General features: G+C 36.5%; 2 long non-coding RNA genes across 2 annotated transcripts; both read left to right on the forward strand.

Moving 5' to 3' along the window:
- The first annotated feature begins 980 nt into the window (after window positions 1–980).
- LOC110899562 lies at window positions 981–2873 on the forward strand. The gene is made up of 2 exons (XR_002570348.2): window positions 981–1204; window positions 1837–2873. It is a non-coding gene; the product is annotated as an uncharacterized LOC110899562 (long non-coding RNA).
- A 1532-nt stretch (window positions 2874–4405) lies between these two features.
- On the forward strand, window positions 4406–7338 carry LOC110899563. Its single transcript, XR_002570349.2, has 2 exons — window positions 4406–4702; window positions 5598–7338. It is a non-coding gene; the product is annotated as an uncharacterized LOC110899563 (long non-coding RNA).
- The last annotated feature ends 387 nt before the right edge of the window (window positions 7339–7725 follow it).

Here is a 7725-nt window from a genome sequence, read left to right on the forward strand (position 1 = left end):
AATCTTAATAACAAAACCGAAATAACAAAACCGTACAAAAATCGATGGTTTCGTTTTTAATTTTCTAAAAACCAAAAAAAACAAACAGAACTGAATAACAAAAAAAAAAATTATATTACTTAACTTTTGGTATTAAAATTATGGATTATAGTTTTTATTTTCAAACGTAAGTAACTTATTATAAGAAATTAACAAATGGTTAGGCCAAAAAATTAAGTCTAAATATGTAATAATCAACCTATGGCATTATAGCCTAGTGGTATCTTGAGGGTGGGATAAGGCTTATGACCATTTGGTCATGGGTTCGATTTCCACAAAGGGGTTTTCCCAGATTTATTGGGTTTCCTCCTGAATTGGTGTATAGACATTATTGCATAGTAGACATGGATATGATCGGGTGGTTCTGCTGGTGGCACGATGATACTCCAGTGGTCCGTCCGTGATCCAAAATTTGCCGTTAAAAAAAAATGTAATAATCAGAAACATGTAGACCTAAAAATTTCAAGCCCAAATAGCAAAATCTAAACAGAACCAAACCCTTCATGAAAACTGAAAAAACCGAAAGAAACCATTTTCAAAAATCCCAAATCCGAATTTTAATTTCAATCTAAGCCGAAAACCGAACTAAGAGCATTCTCATCCAAACCATCAAAATATGTGAGGGGTAGTTTTTATATTATAAAGGGTATAAAAAATGGTTGTGAGTGGATGAGAGAGAAAATGTTACTGTTCATCTGTATATTTGGGGGGACACTGTTCACCCAGTATAATTTTTTTAATATATATTAAAAGTGGTTGTGAGTGAAGGAGAGAGAAAAATGTAATGATAATATTATTTAATTGAAAAGGAAAGAGAAAAAGTATTTGTTTTTAATGAAAATATATTGATATAGAAATTGTTTTTTAGTGGAATGTATGTATAATTTAATGGATTGAATGAGAATACTCTAAACCACATCAAATCAAACCGGGTCAGGTTCATTCCCCCTTTTCAAAACACCCATTTCCACCAATCTCCATTTCCAGTTTTCCTATTCAACTTCAAACCTCCCTCTGTTGCAATCCATCTTTTGCTCCGTCGAATCGCCGTCGTTGACTCCGATCACCGGAAGCAGAGATGAGCAGACATGATTCAAAGTATTTCTCCACCACTAAAAAAGGCGAAATCCCTGAGCTTAAAGAAGAACTCAATTCATAGTACAAGGTATCGCTTCAAACCTAACTTCACTGAATCTATACACATCTACTCTGATCTGATGTGAAAATACCTAAAACTCTTACAATTTCGTTCGTATGTGTTGATCTGTGTTGAAAGTTCATCATTATGCTAGTTGTATTGTCAGATCTGTAACTATGAGATGATATTTAGTTGATCAGGTTGTTTTGAAGCTGTTTATTGGACCGATTTATGATTTGTTATGCGAAACGGTTTCGTAGATCATAAGTTTCAATTCGGTTTATGAAGTTTCTTATTATTATGTGCATATACATGTCAGTAGTTACTAACTTACTACTCTTACAATTGTTACTAGTTTCTTGTTAGCTTTGCATCTAGCAAGTTCCATAGTTTTGTGTTTTTGGGATATTTTACGGTTTTAGCCGGGTTAGGGCATGTGATTTGTATGTGAAGATTTCTGATTGAAAACTGAAGATCGTTGGTTCTTTGGAAGCGTAAGACTCCTTGGAACATAAGTTTCAATTCGGTTCGTGATGTTTCTCATACTGTGCACTTACATGTTAGCGTCTTGTTTCTCATTCTGTAATGTTAGTTTAACGAATTATATTTAGTTGTGTTGAATATTGTTACTGATGGCTACATCTTGATGATTCAAGCAGATCCATCTAAGAGTTCCATTCGTGATTGAGAAAAAACGTTGCAACATCATCATATATGTTGCGAGTGGGCTACATTACCTTCATAAAAGAAGCCAATTCTGCCTCGAGACATGGTCAAGGCTAGGATTGGAATATCGTGTATACCTGTACACGATAAGACACGACACGATAAGACACGATACACGAACTAGCTAACATCCTGACAGATGGATTAATCCGCACAAAAGAAGAAATGAGTTCTCATGCTGTTGTAATTACATGGATTTTTCTCGGGCGGGATAATAACCGACTTAGTGTTCAGTTTAAAAATTCATATGGAGTAAGGAGGAGAGTTCTGGGGCAAGCACGGGTAACTGATGCCTTTTTCAAGAAGATTGGAGTACCAGAGATGTCGGAATAGGTAATTTTGACACATTTAAAGGTAGTGTAATGTTTAATATAATTAGGTGTGGGTTAATTGACCCCTCCGACGAACCATTTTTTTATAAAGTATCCGACGGAGATTTGTTTTCAAGTTAACCCTTAAATTTTTTATTGAAGAGCGAAAATTAAGAGAAAAGAGAAAAGAAAGGATAGTTAATAAAGAGAAGAAAAGATCCGGTGGCCACGGTGACCCATGGTTGGTCAAGGGGAGGTTAAAGTTTGAGATGATGGTCAAAGAGAGCGTCAGAATATAGAGAATAGAGACTGTTTAACCTTCACGTGAAATCCAACGGTGGACTTAAAGATAGAGACGGCGGTGCCATGTGGTGGTCTACGATGTATGATGGTGAGAGGAGATATTGGCGTTGAGAGCTCCCCATCTACCTCTGTACACCACGGCTACAAGGTTAACGATGGCGGAGTGATGGTTGTTATGGCTATCTGTGGCGGAGTCATAGTTTTGTAGAAAAGAAAGTCATGGTTTTGTAGAAAAGAAAATTTGTAGTTTGTGAAAACTGAAAAGTAAGATATGGAAGAGAGATTTGGGAGTTTTGGATACAGTACAAGAAATTCAAATTTAGTTAATAATTCAATTGAAATCCGAAATTTAGCTGTTTTGAACTTTTCATAACATTATTTTATTTATATTTATGTGATCCACTAAATTATAGACTTGGCACACAAAAACTAAACGCCATTTGTAGCCAAGTCACTAGATGGGTTTTTTTTATTAACCAGCTAGGCACAAGAAAGATAAATATAATAATTATATAAATTCATCATGTAAGTAGAGTAAAGATAATGTTTTTATGACTCCGTTTGTTTTAAACTATTCTTTACATCATTATATCACAAGAAATAAGACATAAAATTGAATACCAAAACCACAAGTTTCATAATGTCACGTATAAAAAGTACATGAAAGGAAAATTCCCCAACACAAGTTCGATAACTTTAGCTTTACGTTCGCTTAAAACATACATGTTCAAAATTCCCATTGCATCGCACATAGGGATTCTTAAGTTCTTAGGATTTTAATTTGTTTTGAGTTTTCTATGATTCTTTGTTTTGTTCTTAATTCTTAGGGTGGAAATCCATCTAATGACTACGATTGCGCATACTTTTTCGTTTAAGTTTTATTAACAACCGGTCTTCCCCCGTTGCGAAGCGCGGGCGGAAACCACTAGTTATAAAACATTATTTAAAACCTTATCACAAACATCCCTGGCCGCACAATCTCTTCGTACAAACTCTATTGCACAGTGTACTGCACCATCTATGCACGAATGCACACTTGTCAGTAGGCGACACACCCCTATGTGGGCCGCACACTATTACGTCTTGGGCCACATTCTTAGTGGGCCGCACACTCCAAGTGGGCTGCACACTAAAGGAGCCCAAATCCTCAACAGGCCGCAGACATCCACTGTTCGCCTTGCAGGTCCGTAGGTGCTGCGTTGAAGTCTGCTCAAGGAAGTGAGTGTCATCTAAAATCCGTTGTTGGATTCTTATTTGAACTTATGTTTTAAACTATTCATAGACTTTGTATTAAATGCTTCCGCTAAATACTTTAACTTTATTTTAAGAGTTTAAATGTGATGTCACAAACCGGATTCGAAATGTTGGTTTTACTTTAAATTATCTTAATTGTTTAATATGATTGGTGGCATGATTCGGTCAGTCGCACGACTCGCGGTGATACCCCGCATGTGGAAATTGAGGGTGTGACACACTACGCTGTGGGGTTTCGGTCAATATCGGTTCGGTTTGGTACGCTACTAGCACTTAGTATAGCAACTATAAAAAGTATGTCCAAAAGGATATTAACACGTGTTTTACATGATCCAAAATTATAAAAATAAATTTTCATGAGCCGGTAACATTGTACCCCATTAAAGCATATAAAATATATGAAAACGTAGAAAAAAAAGCATGTTGCAAAGTACGTTTCGGAATCAAAGAGGAAATTAAAAATAAACACACGGGATTTTAACATACTATTATATTAAAATAAACAAATATACAAACTCACTATTAGACAAAAATGGTGAGATGTGAGATTAAAAAAAATGGGATTGACGCTTTCTGTTGGCATGGAGCTGTCGTTTTCTACCCAGTTGAAAATAAATACCGTATTGAATATTTGAATGTATGTGTATATAATTAGAGGAATAAAAATAACTACTACATAGAAAGCATGAAACAACTCGGCAAAGCATGAAATAGAACTGTTAAACCTTTTCAAAACACCCAATCTTCCATTTTCAGTCTTCCACACCTTCCCCCTTCAAACCTCCCTCACCCAATCTTTTGCTCCGTCAAATTGCCGTCATTGACTCCGATCACCGGCAGCAGAGATGAGCGGACACGATTCAAAGTATTTCTCCACCACTAAAAAGGTGAAATCCTTCAGCTTAAAGAAGAACTCATTTCACAGTAAAAGGTATCGCATCTAACCTAACTTCACTGAATCTATACACATCTACTCTGATCTGATGCCAAAATACCTAAAACTCTTACAATGTCGTTCGTATGTGTTGAAAGTTCATCATTATTCTAGATGTATTGTCAGATCTGTAACTGTGAGATGATATTTAATCGATCAGGTCGTTTTGAAGCTGTTTATTGGAACGATTTATGATTTGTTATGCGAAACGGTTTCGTAGAACATAAGTTTCGATTCGGTTTATTATGAAGTTTCTTATTATTATGTGCATCTGGCAAGTTCTATAGTTTTGTGTTTTTGGGATATTTTATGGTTTTAGCTGGGTTAGACTATCCGTATTAGTGAAAGGCTATCATTTCTACAAACAGCCTAATCAGCATGCCACATCAGCTTTTCACTTATTCTCACCACAAACACTTTTTACCCACAACAATAACATATATATCCTTCCCACAAACAACCTTATTATAATTATTTTATTAAATTTAAACTAAATAAAAAAAAAGAAAGGACCCACCATTCCCCCATTCTTCACCATTCTTCCCCAAGAATCCTTAAGAATGAACACCCTCCATGTCATCCTCTACAACACCCACTAATCAATCCCTCTCACAAATGCCCTCCACTAATCACCTACAAACATCCTTGATGTGGATAGTCTTAGGGCATGTGATATGTATGTGAAGATTTCTGATTGAAAACTGAAGATCGTTGGTTATTTGGAAGCATAAGACTCCTTGGAATATAAGTTTCAATTCGGTTCGTGATGTTTCTCATACTGTGCATTTACATGTTAGCGTCTTGTTTCTCATTCTGTAATGTTAGTTTAATGAATTATATTTTGTTGTGTTGAATATTGTTATTGATGGCTACATCTTGATGATTCATGCAGATTCATCTAAGAGTTCCATTCTTGACCGGGAAAAACGCCGCCACACGCCGCCACATCATCTGGATGTTGCGAGTGGGCTACATTACCTTCATAAAGGAAGCCAACTCTGTCTCGTGATCCCGGATCCTCCTAAAGAGTATGGTGTTCTTGATCTGATATAAGCATGCAATACGGAGAGTAGTGAGTGGGGAAAGGCTTGGTCAGTTCATGGAGTGATGAATGAAAAATATTATCAGACTTCTACTCCCACTTATACTGAAACCATGGTGGGTCGAATCCCCTACAATCAATTTAATCTTATAGGGAACGACCATACACCCACACAATAGATAGATTTCCGGAAGTATGGGACCAAGAAGGTACTCCGTATTGTGTGGCATACGCGGCTGCCCACTTTATGACAATGATTTACCGAATATGAGACCCAAAGAATTATCGATCTTTGATTATGTCCCTACAACAGTTGATCAACGAACGTTGTTACTATATTTCAAACCTTCCAGACTATTTAACGAGTTCTAAAGGACTCTATAACATGCGACATCAGCAATGGTTACGCATGCATCAGCAACATCCAGACCTACCATCAGATTGGAGAAAACATGGGCTTCAAAGTTTGACCATTATTGAAGACCGAAGAGAAATAAGGCAAGCTTTAATAAGAAGTTTTGCTCCTGATGGGCCAAAATATCCTATTATAGCGGGTTGTCGGTTGAATAATGTCATGGAAGTCCGTGTAGAGCAATATGCAACTGCTGAAGATCCTTTTGTGATCCCAGAACCTTAGCAAATCAGTTCTCATGCTGTTGTAATTACAGAGATTTTTCTCGGGCGGGATAACAACCGACTTAGTGTTCGGTTTAAAAATTCATATGGAGTAAGGTGGGGAGTTAGGGGGCACGCATGGGTAACTGATGCCTTTTTCAAGAAGATTAGAGTACTAGAGATGCTGAAATAGGTAATTTTGACACCTCTAACGGGTAGTGTAATGCTTAATATAATTAGGGGTGGTTACTTGACCCCTCTGGCGAACCATTTTTTTATAAAGTATCCGATAGAGATTTTAGAAAACATGGGCTATTAAGTTTGACCATTATTGAAGACCGAAGAGAAATAAGGCAAGCTTTAATAAGAAATTTTGCTCCTGATGGACCAAAATATCCTATTATAGCGGGTTGTCGCTTAAATAATGTCATTGAAGACCGTGTAGAGCAATATGCAACTGCTGAAGATCCCTTTGTGATCCTAGAACCTCAGCAAATAAGTTCTCATGTTGTTGTAGTTACAGGGATTTTTCTCGGACGGGATAACAACTGACTTAGTGTTCGGTTTAAAAATTCATATGGAGTAAGGTGGGGAGTTAGGGGGCAAACATGGGTAACTGATACATTTTTCAAGAAAATTGGAGTACGAGAGATGCCAGAATAGGTAATTTTGACACATCCGGGGATAGTGTAATGCTTAATATAGTTAGGGGTGGGTTAATTGACCCCTCCGGCGAACCATTTTTTATAAAGTATCCGGCGGAGATTTGTTTTCAAGTTAACCCTTTAAATGTATTATTGTAGAGCGAACATTAAAAGAAAATAGAAAAGAGAGGATAGTGAAGAAAGATCTGAGTTCAAACTCCTTCTGGTGACCTGGTTATTTTCTTTAGAGAAGGAGGTTGAAGAAAAAGTCAAAAAAAGGTGTTGTACTAGAAGAAAAACAGTAATCTATGATTGTTCTCATTTACTTTTTATTTTTATATCTAAGTATTAGTTAATATAACTTGAAATTTCAAAGATTGAGATACGGTAAGAGTGATGGCCGATGGAGTGTGGTAAATGATGGGTTTGGGTTGACTTTAATATCTAGAACTATATGTGTCCTTTACAATACTTTTATATATGAAGGCATACTTGCTTGGGTACGGGAGTGTTAGCTTTGCATCTTGCAAGTTCCATAGTTTTGTGTTTTTGGGATATTTTACGGTTTTAGCCAGTTTAGGGCATGTGATATATATGTGAAGATTTCTGATTGAAAACTGAAGATCGTTGGTTCTTTGGAAGCGTAAGACTCCTTGGAACATAAGTTTCAATTCGGTTCGTGATGTTTCTCATACTGTGCATTTACATTTTAGTGTCTT

The sequence above is a fragment of the Helianthus annuus genome, chromosome 13 (genome assembly GCF_002127325.2).
Source record: "Helianthus annuus cultivar XRQ/B chromosome 13, HanXRQr2.0-SUNRISE, whole genome shotgun sequence".
Taxonomy (NCBI): domain Eukaryota; kingdom Viridiplantae; phylum Streptophyta; class Magnoliopsida; order Asterales; family Asteraceae; genus Helianthus; species Helianthus annuus.